The following is an 18,547-nucleotide window of genomic DNA, read 5'->3' on the forward strand; positions in this document are numbered from 1 at the left end:
CCCAGGCGCAGACCCAACACCCCGGCTGGAGGATGCATCTCCCTGGGGTCCCTGACGTGTCCCTTGCTGCTGCTGGGGACCATGGGGGACACCCTGGGGTGCCCGGCTGCCCCGGCCTCGCTGCCATATGCCACCAGGCACCTCAGCAGAGGTTCTCCAGCAGCTCTCCCGACAGTTGGCAGGCGCCCCGGCCTCATTAAAATTGTATTAGGCAGTATTTAAAAAAAAGCCCAGCAGCACCCGGGAAAACAAAGGGCGGCCCTAGCAGAGGGGTTCGGAGCAGGGGATCACACTCCTGGGGGGAGTTTTCCCATGGGATGCTGCCCCGAGGAGTCTTGCTCAGCCCCACGACTCGGGAAGCAAGGGATGGCGATGGAGCATCATCGGGGCTCAGAGGTGGCCCCACGTCTCGCAGCCATCAGGAGCGGTCATGGTACCGGTTGTGGTGCTTGCTCGGCGCTTTATTAGCTGGGTTTATCCTGTTAGCCTAATTTAATTGCATCCAGAGTGCAGTAAGGGATGGAAATGCTTGAAGCGCCCCGTTTCAAGCAGTTTGGATGTTGGGCATAGGCAAGGCTCAAACAAATGAAAGAAGAAAGCGGACGGGAAAGCACGTACGGCAGGGCAGTCCTGGGTCTGGCTTGGGCCTTTGTCCCTCTTCTTCCTGCTCAAGCTTGTTTTCTGGTGTGGTTTTTACATTATCAGAAGCTAAGGCGAAAACCTGCCCCTTCCTCCAGCTCCCCCCGAGGACCCTGCGGAGGTGGGATGGAGGCTGGACCCTAGTTCATAAAGCAGGAGAATGAATTTTATTGGGAAAGCTTAAAAGACCTTTTGTGTAGCGGTTATTAACCTCGGCGGTGGGGACGATGCTCTTTGTCCTGGACCCAGCACCCTGCCTGGTCACCAGGGGCTCTGCCAGGGCACCCTTAACCCCATGGAGGCGCCCGGGAGCAGCAGATGAGAGACGCAGGGCATTTTGTGGGCCAAAATAATCAGGTTAGCAGGGGATGCTTTCCAGCCTTTAAAAAAAAAAAAGACAAAAAAAGCTCAGGAAAGCCCCCCCAAACGTACAGACGTGCCTGCTCTTTGCTGCCTAACTTACAGCAAAATGCAGCACATTTTGCGAGCAGAAGGTGTGATTGCCCCGGGGGCTTTTTGTAGTCCCTTGGGGGGGAAAAATAAGCCACATCCGTGTGAAGGTGGCAGGTTCCTGCAGCGCCTCCCCAACCCACGGGCAGCGTCGCAGCGTGTTTGCCTCTTGCTGGCTGCCCACGCGCAGCCCGGCGGTGAATTTTGGCCCCAAAACCATTTCAGGGGTGCTCCGGCAGCAGGCGAGGCTGGCTGCCCTCCTCCCCTGTGCTGCTTCAGCGTGGAGGTTTCGGCCGGGGCTGGGGTCGGGTCAGTCCGTGGCAGCAGGAGGGTGATGGCGGGGGAAGCCCCAGCAGCGCTGCTGCCCAGAGGTGCAATGAGCGCGCCTGTGCTCAGCTCTCGCCTGCAGCTTGCACCCGTCAGCCCTTCATCCGTGGCCACGACCCAAACCGGGAGGCCGAGAGGAAGACTTGAGCGCCAGCTCCATCGCCCAGCGCATGTCCCCGCTTTTAGTTCCCCGCTGCAGCACGGAGTCAGCACGGAAGAATCCGCATGGAAGAAGAAAGTGTGTTATCAGCATCTGCCCACGCAGCGCTCCAAAATAACACGGCCCCAGCCGCTCGCAGCGCCAGGCAGAGCAGGTGACTCAGCTTGCGACAGCAGCTCCTTTCTGCTCTGATTTTCTCGCTCGGTCATGCCCGGATCCACGTTTCCCACTGCGGTCGGTGCGCCGTGCCCAACGCACGGCCTCTGCTCGTGGCCTCATCCGGGGGCTGCCCAAGGGTTTGGCAGGCAGAGGAGCGGCACCGCCTGAATCCCCGGGGCACGGCCGCTCTCTCCGAACCCGCAGCGTGCCGAAGAGGGGGTCTGAGCCTGGCTGGGATGGCGGTCCCCATCCCTTGCACGACACTGCTGCCATCAGACACAACGCAGTGGGTCCATCCTCACCTTGGGATGGTGCACGGCGCATCCCAAGGAGGGATGGAGGAGCCTTGGGGTGGCTGGAAATGAGTCAGAGGGGAGCGGGGAGGGATGGCAGGAACAGGGGACAAGGCGAGCAGGCTGGAAGGAAGCCACCAAGGACAGGGGATGAGGAGGACGTGGTAGCTCGTGTTTTTGTGTTTGCCATCTCCCCAGCTTCTCGCCACAGGCTTGAGGTGCAGCTTTGGAGGGGGGTGCATGGACGCTGTTGCAGGGGGCATGTGCCAAGACCTCTGTCCCTTCAGGGGCTGCAACCATGGGTGTACAAGTTTGTGTGCAAACCTCTCTGGTGGGGTGAGGGGGCTGAGACTGGAGAGAAACCAAGACCAAGCCCCACCAGGACCAGAGGGTTTCCCCCAGACACCCACAAAGCAGGGGGCCCATCTCTTTAAGGATGCAGTAATAGGAGCAGTAACAGGAGCCAGCTGGGAAGCCCCAGGGGATCCCTATAAAGGGCTGAGAGTGGCAGGGGGGGCATTTTTACAGTCTGTGGCTTGGGGAGGAGGTGAGTGGGTGATTGACTCCTTAGTGGAGGTATCTGGGCATCCTGGGGTGGGATATGGAGGGGTGCAGCAGTGAATGCATCCAGATCAGTACTGGGGTAGGTGGGGGCTGGGATTTTGGCCCAGGGCAGTGGCTGGAGGCAATGGTTTGAGGGTGTGGGGAGGGTCACACCTCCCTGCCCAGGCATGGCCCCTGCCAGCTGTGCCTTCCTGGGTCCGGAGGTCCCCTTCCAGATGGATAACTCCATTGTTGATGGTGAAAAGAGTCCATTAGTCAGGATTAGGAATGGGGCCTTTGGGGATTAGCCCCGCATGTCCTACCCAGCCCTCCCCTGCCTCCTGCGGGTGCTGGGCTCAAGGAAGGGGCGGGGGGGGGTGGGGGTGGGTGGGGGGGGGTTGTGTAATCTCTGCCTCCTTGGGGCACTGTGTTCCCCCTCTGTTTTCAGATGCAGGAGGGAATGGGGCTCCCGTTGAGCTGAGAAATGGGGGAGCTGGCGGAAAGAGGTGAATTCGGTCCCCAAGTGATTTGCTGTCCTGCTCCCCACATCGCATTTTCTCATGGGCTTGCAAAACCCCTACCCACCCCCAGCAGCAGCCCTTGGGTGGCGGATCTGCGGCCCACGGTGCTGCTTGCTCTGGTGGCATTGCCAGTGCACAGGACTGTGCCACCTTGGCCACTGACCCACTGGTGGGGGATGGCTACTGGAAGGGTGGAGGGAGCCTTTGGGGCAAGCAGAGACCTCCCTGCTGTTGCTTAGGCCCTCTGAGCTTTTGTAGGGTTGGGGGCAGCTGTGGGCTGGGGGTGCTCAGGGATGCAGAGGGGAAGGGGGTGTTGTCCCAGACCAGGATTTTAGCTCTTGGACAGCCTGGGAGTCCTTGCAGCCCCTCATTTCTCTCCTCAGATGCATCCATGCCCATCTCTATCTGGGCTTTCCATGCATGCTTACAGGGCCCCGGTGAGGCTGTGGGGAGTTTCGCATGTGGGGAAACTGAGGCAAGGGGAAGCGCAGCTGTGCTTGCCCACCGGCGTGTGGACAACCACATCTGGGATGGAAACAGGGGCTGGCCTTCCTGTGGAGCCTGCAAGGAGGGGTGGTAGCGCTGGGGGGGGGGGGGACGACACGACACCCACAAAATTCGGAGCTGCTTGTTGACTTGAGCGTGACTCCCCAAACGCTCCGCAAAGAGGGGGCGGGATCCAACCTCTGGCTCGGCAAACGCAGGGGCTGCTGGTGTGAAACCAGGGGCAACGGAAGCGGGGGGGGGGGGGGGGGGGGGGGCTTTCCCCTCCATCCCACCGCTGCCTTCGCTTCCCATCACCGGGGCTGTCAAGCGGGGCTTTGTCTGCGGGCGGAGGGCTACGGGGGGGGGGGGGGGGGGGGGGCAGGGGGGGGGTCTTCTCGGCCAGCTTGCGGCCGGGCTGGCTGCAGGGAGGCCCCCGGGACGGCAGGAATGCGGGGCGGGGGGGCCGCCGCGGAAACCCAAAACCTCCGCGCAGGGGCCCCGGCTCTGGGCAGCCGGCCCGGGGCGGGGGGGGGGGGGGGGGGGGGGGGGAAGGGGCTGCTCCAGCGGGGGGCCCGGGGCTGTGCGGGGGTCGGTAGCCCGGGGGGGTGGTGGGGGGAGGTGGGAATGGAGGTGGGGAGGAGAATAAAGGCGAGGTGATGGGGGGGAGCGGAGAGGTTCGCGGGTCCTGGCCCCAAAAAACTGGGCTGGAGCTTGGGTTTTGTGGGGAAGGCGCAGGGTGCCCCTGTGCAGAGCCACCCTGGGGTGGCTGGAGGGAGAGGGGATGGGACAGCGATTGGTGTCGCTTCGCAGGGCGAAGCAAAGGCCTGTGGTGGGGAGTGGGGAACACGGGGGGGGGGCTGCAGCTGGGTGAGGTCCCTGGGCAGAGCGGAGCCCCGCTTGCGGTGTGCACCCCGGTGCGTGCAAGTCCTGGTGCGACGTGCGTGTTGGTCCGTGGGATGCCCTGTGCAGCGTGCACCTCGGTGTGCGCGACCCCCTGGGCAGTGGGCGCTTTGCTGTGTGCGTTCCCGTGTGCAGTGTGCCCCTCAGCGTGCGATGTGCCCCTTGGGGTGTGCTACCCCGTGTGCCCCTCAGCGTGCGATGTGCCCCTTGGGGTGTGCTACCCCGTGTGCCCCTCAGCGTGCAATGTGCCCCTTGGGGTGTGCTACCCCATGTGCCCCTCAGCGTGCGATGTGCCTGGTGGGGTGTGCTACCCCGTGTGCCCCTCAGCGTGCGATGTGCCCCTTGGGGTGTGCAATCCCGTGTGCCTCTCAGCGTGCGATGTGCCCGTTGGGGTGTGCTACCCCATGTGCCCCTCAGCGTGCGATGTGCCCGTTGGGGTGTGCTACCCCGTGTGCCTCTCAGCGTGCAATGTGCCCCTTGGGGTGTGCTACCCCGTGTGCCTCTCAGTGTGCAATGTGCCCCTTGGGGTGTGCTACCCCGTGTGCCCCTCAGCGTGCGATGTGTCCCTTGGGGTGTGCTACCCCGTGTGCCTCTCAGTGTGCAATGTGCCCCTTGGGGTGTGCTACCCCGTGTGCCCCTCAGCGTGCGATGTGTCCCTTGGGGTGTACAATCCCGTGTGCCCCTCAGCGTGCAATGTGCCTATTGGGGTGTGCTACCCCGTGTGCCACGTGCATGCAATTCCTTGTGTGATGTGCATGTTGGTGCGTGCAATCCCATGTGCAAGTGTGCACCTTGGTGTACCTGATCCCACGTGCAGTGTGCACTTTGCTATGTTCAATCCCACGTGCAGCATGCACTGCAGAGCATGCAATTCCTTGTGCAACAGGCATGTTGGTGTGGGTAATCCCACGTGCATTGTGCACCTCAGAGCATGCAATTCCTTGTGCAACAGGCATGTTGGTGTGGGCAATCCCACGTGCATTGTGCACCTCAGAGCATGCAATTCCTTGTGCAACAGGCGTGTTGGTGTGGGCAATCCCACGTGCATTGTGCACCTCAGAGCATGCAATTCCTTGTGCAACAGGTGTGTTGGCGTAGGCAATCCCACATGCATTGTGCACCTCAGAACGTGCAATTCCTTTTGCAACAGGCATGTTGGCGTGGGCAATCCCATGTGCACTGCGCACCTCAGAGCATGCAATTCCTTGTGCAACAGGCGTGTTGGCGTGTGCAATCCCATGTGCAGTGTGCACCTCAGAGCATGCAATTCCTTGTGCAGCAGGCGTGTTGGCATGTGCAATCCCATGTGCAGTGTGCACCTCAGAGCATGCAATTCCTCGTGCAAGGTGCATGTTGGCGTGGGCAATCCCACGTGCAGTGTGCACCGTGGCACAGGGGACTACGCGTGTGTTGGGATCACGCAGGCCGAGGCGCCTATGTGCAACCTGCACCTCAGCGCATGCAGCCTGCATGCATCCTGGTGTGCACGATCCCGTGTGCAGCTCTGCGCAGTGCAGTGTGCATCCCAACACTGCCACCCAGCAGCCCGGCCGGGCTTTGCAGCGGGTCGGACGGGTGTTGCAGCTTGTGAGAAAAATCCTTGGCAGGGTGGACAATATGGAGACGAACAAAGCAGCTGAGGGGAGTGAGCGTGGAGGCTTTGCTGCCTGCTGCTAGAGGGGTGTCTGTGATCCCCCTCTGGGGATGCTGCGTCTCTCCAGGAGCAGATCCCTTGCTCTTGTGCATCACTTGCAAACACAAACCAGGGCTCTGCAGCAGTCTGGCAGCTGGTGCTGCAGGATTTGAGCCCAGGGTAGGAGCAAGCGTGACAGCAAGGGGAACTGGGTGCCCCAGCACCAGCTGATCCCCACCAGTGAAGCTGGAGGCTCAGTGCTGCTGACACCAGACTCCAACCTGGTTGCTCGGGCTGGTTCGTCTTGTGCTGGGATTTCACAAAGTGGTGGTGTAACCACCCACTCCATCATGGCCTGATCGAGATTGTGGTACCCGATGCAGGGAGGAGTGAGGCTGTGTGTCCCCCAGCCCTACACCCATCTCACCTCTCAGCGTCGTCCCCACTGCCGCTCCCTGGGACTGGGGAGGGGGGGGAAACCTACCCTGGCATGAACCAAATCACCCTTTGCCAAAGCATGGAGGAAAAATGCACTAGAAAAGCACAAACTACCCCAAAGCAGCTCTGGCCATCCCTTGGGACTCCCTTCACCCCTGGGACACTGCACACTCTGTGGCCCTGCACACGCCTTCAGCGGTGCAGGACGTCACCAGAAAGTTTCCCCAGTCTTTTATCGCTGGGGTGAATCATTTACTGGGGCAGGCAGGCTGCCCACAAATGCACTGTAACAGCCAGTGCCAGCTGAGCACGGCCAGGACGGGGGTTTTGCTCCCTGGGCAAAGCTGTGAGCTGAGGGGTCATCGTCAGTTCCTCTGCCCCATGTGGGGAACCAGTCACAAAAGGGGAATTCAGGGGATGGGGTGGATGGTCGGTGTGGGGGTGAGGTTGCTGCCTGCTGGGGCTGCCCATCCGGGGTGAGTTTGTTTAGCCAGGATTTGGGAAAGCTCTGGAGTGAGAGCCCAGCTAAAATCCCGCTGCTGGGGTGATTCCAGGGTTGGCTGTTTGCCCCTTTGCTGCTTTGGCCTCCCCGTGAGTAGTCTGGGGTGTTTGCCCCATCGTGCAGGTGGGGATGTCGCCACCCTGATCCCCTCCTAGCCCCTCGGTGGGGCAAAAGGCTCTGAACCACAGGGCATTGCCGTGTCCCCACGGCGAGGTGACAATGGATGTGTGGGTGACAGGGCTGGGATGTCTCCTGGGATGATGGCAGAAAACGTCGCTTCCTCCCTTGTGCCTCGGGGCGTTTGCTCCTGCGCTGTAATCCTGGGCGAATGCATCACGCGGGCAATACCCGGCAGGGATGAGCCCAGCCGTGGTGGCACTGGGTCCTGGTCACTTCTCCAGGGCTTGTTAAACCACCCCGGGGTGGAGTAGGCGATCAGCCCTGCTTCCTCTGTGGGGAAATCGAGGCAGAGCCAGGGCTGGAGGAGGTGGCATGGGGAGGGGACCCAGGAATGCCCCATGTCCCGCTCTGGGAATGGCTGGGGAAGGATGGGCAAGCTCACGGGTCACCCTTGGAGCTAGCCTAGCAGCGGGATGGGACTGGGATTCAGACCCCGTGCTCTGTATGGGCCGGGGGTCCTTGATATTAGTGATGGGCTCTGGGATGCCTGTCCCACGGGCAGTGAACAGGCTTTGCCCACCAAACTCCACGTGCTTCAAGGTGCTCCCAGCTGCGTTTACACTTCTGCGCCTACGGACCAAATTCTTTGCAGAAACTGAGATTTCGGTGCCTGACTGCCGTACCGGTGCACCAGGCACCAAGCTTTCTGCTTTCCCCAGGGTGTGCATTTCCCTCCCTGGATCTTGTGCGGGACCGTGGCAACATCTCCCCAAACCCAGCGAGTCCAGCAGTGGCCCTTGGCCGAGCCTGGCACGTTGTGGCCGAGGCAGGGTGCTTTCGGCACGGTGTTTGGCGAGGCAGAACCGCTCCTCCCTGTGTCCCCCCCCCGCGCAGAGGGGAACGTGGAGAGGAAATTGCTGCTGACGGAGCTGCGAGCGCTGCCGGACTGGGGATGACTAAGTTTGGCAGTGCTACCTGCCGGCTGTTTTTCCTTTTATGGAGGATTTGAGCGAGCCGCTGGAGCAATTCTCCGAGAGAACCCAAAGGGATCCACCCTGACCTTGGGGACGGGCACTGTTGGGTTGGGGACAGGGTGGCTGGAGGTGGCTGGGGAGCGGGGTGGCTGGCGAGGTGCTGGGTCAGCATGCGGCCGGTGGAGGCAGGCGGGGATGGACCCCACTCTCCCCAGTCTGGATGGCGCATCCGAATGTTTTCACTTTCTATTTTAAGGAGCTGGATGCTGGCCCTGAGCAGAGGCTTGGCCTGCGGTGCCAGCCGGGGCACAGGGCTTCTGGCACCCTCCGTGCCACCCGCCTTTGAGGCCACCCCTCCGTCCCCACGTGGCTTTCCCGCAGCCTGGGGGTCCTGCGGGCGCTGGGGTGAAGGGGAGAGGGGGCGCGGGGGGGACGTGTCTCTGCAGGGGGACACATCACTGCAAGGGGACACATCACTGCAAGGAGACAGCCCTGTGGGCGGGGGGGGGTGGCAGTGGGTGGCACCACTCTGCACACCGGGTCTGCTCCATGGGGCTGAGGTAGAAACGGAGCAGCCCAGCCTCGGAAAGTCCCCAGCTGGTGAGAAGTGCAGAGAAAGAGAAACAAAAATAGCACCTTTGCTGCCAGCGGCCGGGGTGGCTGATGGGGCCAGGGCCAGGTTTGGGCCAGGCTGTCCCCAGCACCCGGGGTGGCTACCCCCATAGCCCCCAGCCAGTGCTATGGGGCTGGGACCAGGCTCCTTCACTGTTGTGTCCTGCATTCTTGGCATTATTCTCCTTTTTTCTCCTCCTCCTCCACCCCAGGGACTCGTTCTCAAACCTCTCCATTTATGGACAGGAGGTTAGGTCAAGTGGGAGGGTGAGGGGACGCCTGGGTCCCTGGGGAGGGACTGGGGTCCCGCGTAGGGGACAGGGCCCACGGCCACCCCTGGAGGTCACGGCAGCAGTGGTGTACGGAAAATTGGGGCACACCCAGGCATTGCCCCGGGGACCCCCATTGTGATGCCCTGGGCCACTGGGACCCCCACCCAGCGTGGTGGTTTGGGGTCACCGCCTGCCCCCCAGGATGCTGGAGCACCCTGAGCTGCTGCAAGCAGCCGGGGAGAAAACAGCCCCTGTGGGTGGGGAGGGGTTTTTCCTCTTGTTTTATCATTTTATTTTGAAGGCAAACACTGCTGGTTTGGGGGTGAGGCTGCAGCAGCCGCCACCCCCCAGTCGGGGGAAGCTGGATGTGTCCCCAGCCCTGGGGCCACCGAGGAGTCACTGGGGCAGGGTGAGATGACTCCGAAACGGCTCCGGATGATGGAATGTCTTGATTCATTTGAATCATTAATATTAAAAAAAAAAAAAAAAAGACTAAAGAAGTGACTCAGGCAGTGGTACCCTGCCATTTGGTGGTGACGGAGCGGCTGCTTGGGGTTAGGCTTTTGGGGTGGATTTTCCCCTGGTCTATAATAACACCTCGGGCTGTTGCTGAAGGCAATGAACTGGGGTAGAGGCAAATACCCAAGGAAATGTGCTGCTGGGGACAGCCCTCTTGCTCTGCCACACAAAGAGGGCTAGGGAGCAAGGACGCTTTGAAGAGGGGCATGGGCAAGCCCCCCCCCCCCCCCCCCCCCCCCTCCAGCCCTGGGATATGCCAGGCTGTCCCCTGGCTGGGGAAGGACCTTGGCATCTCATTGGGAAGGGCGAGATGGATGAACCTTGTCTGGTGTATTAACCAGCCCCGCAACCCCCTGGCCAAAACCCCGTCCCTGGGAGCTGTGGGGCAGAGGGAGGGACCCCAGGGACTCGTCCCTGCACCCCACGGGGGCCCATCGTCCCCTCCCTGGCTCCCGGCTGACTCAGCTGGACGGGATTCCCACAGTTTCCGTCAGATGCTGCCTGGAGTAAATGGGGAAGAGGTTTCACAAGCCCCAGTAATTAATGCTAATTACAGAGCAGCAACATGGGAATCATTTCTTCCCCAGGTGTCCTTCCAAAAGTGGCTTTCTGCAGGTGTGGCACCATCCTTCGCTTGTCATTAGGCACTGCTCCACCTCGGAGAAGGTGAAACCTTCGAAGGCTGGGACTGTGGGAACGGCGTGACGGAGGACGGTCCCTGCAGCCCCGTGGGTGCCCGGCCCTGCTGCGGCTGCTGGCAGCTGGGTTTGGCTGGAGGGCAGGGCTCGCTCAACCCTGGGTCAAGGCACCCCATGGGGAAGAAACACCGTCCGACCTCCTTGAGCAGCGTGACTGCTCCTGGCAGCTGCCGGCAGAAAAATGAAACCATGGAGAAGGGGCTCAGCGTCTGGGGTTTTTAATGGCTTGGTTCTGCTGCCTGCACTGGAGGGACAATGAGGTCCTCCCAGGATCAGGAGCTCATGCCGAGAGGGGCCGAGCTTCTCTGGAGCTTGAAAAAGATAGGGTGAAGGGGTTTAAAAAACTTTTTCATCTTTGTTTTTTCTTCTCCTCACTAAGCTGGTCATGCTCAACGCCCCTGCGTGTGAAATATTAGAAATAAAGCAGGGTGGAGGTGGGCTGGGAGGCCTGAGCTGGAAAAAGCCTCACCTGCCTTAGAAATGTGCTGAGCACCCCCAGCGCTTGGGCTGCAGGGAACCTCCCCTTCCCCTTATCTGTCTGGAGAAGCCAGAGGAGATACAACTGGGCAAGGTGGAGAGGAAGGGACTGTCTTGTCCTCCATGGCCACAGTGACCGATGGCAGAAATCCTGGGTGGAACCGTCAGCGGCAGAGACACGGGCTAGAGGTGAGGAAACCCTTCCCGTGCAGACTGGGGGGGCTCTGTCCTCGGAGCCCGATTTGATGTGATTTTTCTGCAAGATTGAGCAATGGGAAGCAGCTCGGAGGTGACCCAGTGATGCAGGACAACAGCCAGCTGCTGGTGGTGGCATTGCCTTTAATGGTGAAAGTCAACCACCCTGGACAGCAAAGTGCTGGACGGCTGCAGGGATCGATCGCTCTGCTGGTCTCCAGCAGCCCCATTTTGTTGTTTAAAATTGGGTTTAGAATTATGGGATTTGAGTCCCTATCCAACAGGGATGATTGTGTCCTATTTAACTTAAGCCTCAGGACTGTAGCAGAGGGAGATGAAGGGGCTGGTGCTTCCCTGTTTGATGAAGAAGTGCATCTCCCATGCTGGAAACATCTCTCATTATTTAGGAGTGGAAACAATTTCAAAAGACTTGGTTGAAGCTCACAGAAGAGAAAAATCAGACGGGGTTAAATCCACCTGGAGCCAGTTTCCAGGTTGTTTCCATACTTCTTCTCCGGGAGGAAACGCCCCCAGTCCAGGGGCTGTGGGTGCCGCGACTCCCCGTCCCCCAGCCAGCCAGGGTGGGGACTGTGCACCAGAGCGGGGCTGCCGGGCGAAGCTTCATCCCCACCGGGCTGGCGAGCTCAGAAACCGGTCCTGGCACAGGAGAAACCCATCTCCTCTGCAGGCTCAACGAGAGCTGTAGGGAGGCAACTGTCTGCGGGGCTGTTAAATAATCGTAACTTTGCTGAGATTATTTCTTTTTGATGTGTGCAGCCTTCTCCCTCTGACTTCCTTTGCAGATTTTTTCCTTGCAGCAAGGGGAGTTGCTGCACATACCCCAGCCGTCCGTTTGGGTTTCTCCCACCGCTTGGTCCTCGCTCCCGTCTGAAGGTGGGGAGGAAAAGGGCAACGCCAAAACCAGCGCTGCTGCGTGCGAGCCAATTCCCCCAAGGACGGTTGCTTTGATGAGATGTCACAGCTAACGAATCTGCTGGCAGAGCACTCGTGGAGAAACATGCTGGGAAATGGTAACGCAGCAAGTCTCGGCATTGGGATCGTGCAGCTTTCCGGGCTGTCTGTGCCACCCCAGAGACGTGAATCCACAGGAGCAGCTGGGTGAAGGAACTTGGCCAGCATCAGCCAGGAGTGGCTTGCTGATAGCCTGCTGCCCGCTCGCTGTCAGGATGTGATTAGGCCAAGTGCAAGAAATATGCTCATCCAAAAAAAAAAACCTGGGATGGCCAATAAACCAGCCAAGGCAAATATATTGGAGCACCCGACATGCCAGCACCAGCGCAGTGTTTGTTAGGTGGGACTGGTGATTTGTGGGAGGAAATTCATGATGCTGATGGGCTTGTCCTGCACTGTGGGATCCCCCTTGCCCACAACCCGATGGAGAACATCAGCCTTGCACAGGGGCTCAGGCTGCTGGCAGATCAGTGGCTCTCCTTTACAGGCAGCTGGACCCGAGTGGGCACCTCAAAATCCCTAGGAGATGAGTGAGCATCCAAGCTCCTTTCCCTTCCAGTACACGGAGACTTTGTGAGCTCTGAAATGTTTTCAGTGCTGGGCAGAGAGTTATCTTGGAAGCAAGGACAGGCCTGGAGCACTTCAGCATCTGCTGGAGGTTAACATGCAAAACTAACAATGGGGGTCGGGAGGCTCTTGTCCGTTGTTGTTCCTCGAGCTGATGCACGAGGGAAGGGAAATATGGAGATCTTTTCCCTCCCCATCCCTGCCCTGGGAACAGGGGTGCAGGATGATCCAGGATACAGGATGATTCACGGCGCAGGATGATGCAGGGCACCCATCCCACGGGAGGGCACCCCCACCACTCAGACGGGGCAAGGGAGGGAGGAGATCCTTTCTAGGGTGGATTCCTGGTGAATTTAGGGGTTGTGAAGCGATGGAGGGGGGGAGGCGGGCCTCGGCTGCTCTCTGGTTTCCTGTTTCCGCTGCCTCTTTCTCTGTCTGGTTACACGGAGACAGGGCCAACCAAGTTTTGCCATTTAAGGCTTATTTCCCCAGGCCAGCGGCTACGCTGAGAGCTGCTGGGTAGGTCTGTCCCTCAGCCACCCTGCGGTAATTGTGTGCCCAGAGAGGAGTGGGTGCTCATGGGCGAGGAGGGGGGACGCTCGCCAACCCAACCTCCTTCCTTCCCGTGTCTCCTCCGTTCGCCAACCTCCGCAGCAGAGGAAAAAGCCGAGGGAAGGATCTGTGTTTGGTTGTGGAGCGATGTGTCCCGTGTTGGATGGGCAGGAGAAAACCTTTCCTGGTCCCAGAGGCTGTAGGGTCCGGGCAGGGGGCTCTGGACCCATGGGGCAGGGTGAGCAGCCTCCCTGCCCACTGAGCCAGCCTCGAGCGAGGGACCCGAGCCGGGCGATGCCGCGGTGAAGCAGGGACACCCCCTGCCCTGCCAGGCTGTTGCCAGGACCAAGCCCTGGCTGTGCTGGGGCCTGAGCTGCCCTTTGCTTCCTCATTCCCAGCACCACAGCTGGTCACTGCAGGTTCCTCTTGCTTGTCCCCGCCACTGAGTTCTTGCAAAACAAGAACGAGGGCTCCCCGAGAGTGAAAGGTGCCTTGCAGCCGTCTCGCAGCCATGGGTAGTGGTATTGGGACCAAGGAAAATCACTCCTTGGTTTTCTGCTTGCTGGCTTGCCTCTTCCTTGGGCTGAGAAGCTGTAGACAGAGCAGCCACTCTTTGTGTCTCAGCCCTTTTTCCATCTGAGCCCCACCATGGCCCTGGTGGGGCCCTGTATCTGCTTGGCTGCTTCTGGTGCTCTGCTGCCCGTGGTGCTCCAGCGATGGAGGAGGTCTGGAAGCTACCTCTGCAACCCCCCACGGCTCTGGCTTTGGTGTGGGGAAGGGAAGAGAGGAGGAATGTGGGAGTCTTAACCCCATTTATCATTAAGGGCTGGAGGAGGGAGCGATGTGCTCATACACCATCCGGCACGTGCCAGCACGGGGTCCCTCGGGGGATGCCTGGGCCAGGGCTAGTGGGGAGTCCCCAGGGCAGTGCCATTGCTCCAGTGAGTGCCACCTGCAAGCTGCGAGCCCTCGAGGTTTTAATGGGACTTAAGTACATTTTTCAAATATTCTCCACTACCCTGGAGGGGCTCGATGCCTGCCATCACCCACATGGGACAGCAGAGAGGGCACCCGAGGGTGGCAAAGGGACCTTAGCGCCAGGAGAGAGCAGAGGTCTCCCGTCCTCCTCGGGAGCAGGAGGGACCTGGCAACACACAAAGTCCCATCACACTTTTCCCTTCCAGATCTCCATCCCATGGACCAGCCCGCGGTGGGATGAACATCGGGGTGTCCTGACTAGTCCCAGGTCAGAGCTGGTGAGGAGCGGGCAGCGTATCTTAACGCATCAGGGGAGTGACAGCCAGCACATGGCACCCACAGCTTCTGTTTGTCTTTCTCTTGAGATCTTATCTCCTGCCAGCAGGAATGTGTGAAATGAGCCAAACAAAGCACACGAGGAAATACTGTCTCGAGTGAGGGGTGGAAACTCTGGGGGCTATGGGCTGCAGCGGGGTTTGGTGCCTCTGCACACAGCTTTTTGGCAGTGGTTTCATTTTGTCCCCAGTTTGTGAGCGGAGTGGCCTCTGGATGATATCGGAGGGATGATATTGTTGCAAGCTCACTGGCTTGCCCCCGGGTTTCCTGCAGATCTCGGCGAGGGCTGGACCAGAGGGGCTGGTTGGGAGCAGCATCACTCCACGGAGCACACGGGCTCTCTCCTTCCCCCGCCGACCACCCGTCATGAGCGGCATCACCCTGCTGTTATCCCTGCCACGGGGACCAGAAACAAGCCTGGCACTGGGTGAAAACCTCCTGGTCCTCCTCCCTTGCGGGGAGCCAAGGTAGGGGGAGACAGACAGCAGCTAGGTTTTAATTTCTGGTGGCTCTTGTGAAAGGGCTGAGTGCTCCGTACAGGCTGAATCACCCCTGAGGGTTTATTTTAATCCAGAGGAGAACAGGGAGTGGATGGGGCATTGACAAGAGCCGGTCCCACTCTTCCATCGCCAGCTCCCCGCCTGGGGCGAGCCGCTTGCGTCAGGGCTCACAACTGGCTCCGCAAACAAAGCCAGGGGCCAGCCCGGGCAGGGATGGGGCTGGGACAGAGTCCAGAGTGGCTCCAGCGGGTGCCTCCACATCTCTCCTTCTAGGAATGGGCAAAGCCCGCCTTGCCTGCCCGTTCCCCGAGCATCCCTGCGCCCATGGGCGGAGGAGCTGGGTGCGGGGCTGGGGCTGCCAAAGGAGCGGGGGTCCCTGCCTGTGGGTGCTCAGGGCTGCCCCAGCAGCACAGCACGGCTGCCTCAGACCCCTCTCTTCCGTTTAACCACTAAGCCAATGTGACCCCTATTGCTGGAGATAAACGGGGATTATTCCCCCAAACCCAAAGCAGAATCGCCTGCAGAGTCAGAAGTGCTTTGTATTACCTGGCACGGGTGGGAGAGCCATCCCGGCCGGGGGGTAACGGGTATCCCAGCTCTCTGCTCCTCTGTTTCCCTCACCGAAAACAAAGGCAGTGCTCTTCCCTCCCTCTCCGAGGTGGGAGAGGTCACCTCTGCCAAAGGCTTGAATCCCCCAGATGGAAAGTGCCATTAGCCCAGCAGAGATCAAAGCGAATTTCCCGGCGCGCTTGGGTAGCCCAGGATCTGTTTCATTTCCTAGGTACGGTACGAGCGGAAAACTCCATCCAGCTGCCTCCCTGCCTTTATCGTCAGTGACCGAGGAAAATCAATTCTCAAAGTAATTAAGAAGCAGTTGCAAATACACCGTACAGCTCGGCATAGCGCCGTGTAACACGTGCGGGGAGCCTTTTGGCAGGCCAGGTAACCGAACCCCGGGAGCATCCTTTGCGGAAAAGTCCCCCCACCAGGGCTGCATCATGGCTGGGGGGGGGTCATTTAGTGGCATTTGGGAGGCGATGTGGGTGGGGTGAGCGGGGCTAGAGGGCTGAGACTTGCAGAGAAAACCCAGGGAGAATCAGCTTTTTCTCTTCCCCTTCTGTTTTTAGCTGGAGGAAATATCCCCTGAAGCTGACAGCAGGCCTGGTTGGAGTGGCAGGGCTCTGCTGCTCTCCGTCCTGCTCTTCCGCGGGGAAGCTCTTCGTGCACGGGAAGAGGCCAGTGTAGGGCTTAGCTTATACCTGTCCCATCGCCGTGGGAGAAGCAGACCCCAAAGATGCACAGGGTGGCTGGGAGCCGGCCCACCATCGCCCTGGGTGTCTGGCTGCGGCCGGTATAATCATCGTGCTGTGCTGGGGAATGACCTTGCGCTGAAAACAATTCAAGGTTTGGGCCTCACTGGCTCTTGCTGTCAAGGTCAACCAAGACAGCACCAGCAGCACATTTAACCAGTGAGGGGAGGGCGGGCTGCGCTCTGCTCCAGCCGAGCCAGCTCAGCCCGGGGAGGGTGGGAGGGTGGCACGGCTGCTGGGGGCCAGGATGGAGGTGGGCAGTGGGTCCCCCAGCCCAGGCACGGGCTGACGGCTGCCTGCAAGGCTGGGAACAAAGCCCTGGGTCTCCTGCTGCCTGCGTGGGGTGGGGGACCCTGGGGCCAGCATCGTGATCTGGAAATGTTGGCGCAGGGATCAGCTCGTGGGTGTGCAACGAAGGGGCTAGGGAAGGCACAGGGGCACGGAGAGATGGGGCTGGAGGCAGCGAGGACATGCACAGCTGGGGAAACGGGTGGAGAAAATACACTGCTCAGGGCTTCAACCCCTCCAGCAAAGTCTTGTTATCAGGGAGAGCAGGCTGTAAAGCAGGCACGTGTCCCCTTTACCACCTCTGCTACTGGGCAGGGCTGTGTCCTTTCCAACAGCCTCAGCAAAACCGGTTGTCTATCAGTGCCCCAAAGATGGAAAGTGGTGAATTCATACAATTTTCCAGCGTGATGCAATATAATGATTTACCTTCGGGGTGGATGGGAGAGATACTGGGTGCACCGTTAGCCACCCATGCAGATGCAGCAGGTCGGGGGAGAATGGTCCCTTGCACGTGGAGGTCTGCAGAGGGAAAGGCGTTCCTCTCTCTCTGCAAAGGGCACTGATAAATCAGAGAGAGCTCGAGGATCAATACAAAGGAGCAGGAACCTCAGGGAGGGATGTACGAGAGTGGCGAGTGATGCTTAAAGGGGGGAGAGGAGAGTCTGCAGCTCATCAGAGATGATTTAGCATCGGGGGTGCAACGCAACGAGTCAGGAAAACGTCAGGGTCTGTTTTGCTTCAGGTTTTAATGCTGAATGTGTCCCCGTAAAGGGAGAGGTGGGGGCTGCGGTGAGGCCCCCGAATGTCTCCAAAGGGAGAGATGGGCCTGCGGTTCTTGCTTAGATTTTACCTCCTGCAAATTCCCATCGCAGCTGATGCTGCAAGGAGCGAGTTGAAAAAGAGGAAGGTGCTGGGATGGTCCCCATGCCTGTGAAACAGGGGATGTGGCCAGCGCCTTTCTCTCTTCCCTTTAGGGAGCGGGAAGGGAGGAGAAAGGCAGCACTCCGAAAAACCTCTGTGATTTTTGCAGGAGGGTGATTTAACTCAACTGGGCTGGTTTCAGAAGTTTCCACCTCTTTTCTCATTGTCACGACAGCAGGAGGGAGAGAGCGGAGGCCCGAGCACATGGCAGGGGCAGCGATGGAGGAGCTGAAGGGGATGTGTAGAACTTCAAGCCAGCCCCAAAAGCTCTGGGATTATTTCCCTCCCTTGACTTTCCTCTCCCCAAATGCGCAGCAGACGCCATCCCTGCATGAGCAAAAGGATTCTGCTCTAGGGGAAAGGGTGGAAGAAGCGAGTGGAAAAGGAGAGCTCGCATGTTGTCCCACAAGTGCAGAAATTCAAGCCCGGCCGTATCAGCCAGCGAAGGGCAGGAGGATCCTCCCCCGGATAGTTTTGTCCGGAGCCGGGGCGAGCCGAGCACCAAGGACAAGCAGGGAGAAGTGAAGCAAAACAGGGAAACTCGGGAGCCTGCGATGTTTGCCCAAGGGTAACATGACAGCTGGGGAGCTCTTTGCTCAGTTCCCCTTTCTCTCCTCTCGGCTCTCGCGACACCCCAGGAACAGACGGGAGGGGAGCCCCAAGCCACGGCCAGTGGAGCTGGCTTGGTCCGTCACCACGGTGCATGGTCTGGGTGGTGAACTCGGTGCCTGGCTGGTGGCTTCGCTATCCAAGCGTCTTCAGGCCGGGAGGAAGCGGTGGCAGCCGGCCGTGTGCTGCGGGCCACATCCTGCCAGCCCCGCCGAGGCCAAATCCCGCCGCCCCTGAAAGCCAGGGGACGCGGGGCCGGGGTTACTGCCCGCCGGATGCTGATGGATTGATTGCTTTCTGATTCAGTCCGATAATCAAGAGACGCTAATTGCCCGGTAATTCCCCTCCCGGCCTAATGGGCTGTCTTGCATCCATGGCTCCCCAGCCCCGCTCCACCCGACCGGTTCACCAGGATGCAGCGGAGCGGAGCACCCCATCCCTCTGATGCCCCGTCCAGCTGACTGAGACCCCCCCAGGAGCCACGGTGGTCTCCCCACCTGGTCCTGACCTCCTGCTGACATTCCCCATCCCCAATCCACCACCCCAGTGCTATCGTAGGACTTTTTCCAGCTGCTGTTTTCCGCAGACCCCTTATC

Source organism: Leptosomus discolor, chromosome 14 (assembly GCF_034619465.1).
Source record: "Leptosomus discolor isolate bLepDis1 chromosome 14, bLepDis1.hap2, whole genome shotgun sequence".
Lineage (NCBI taxonomy): Eukaryota > Metazoa > Chordata > Aves > Leptosomiformes > Leptosomidae > Leptosomus > Leptosomus discolor.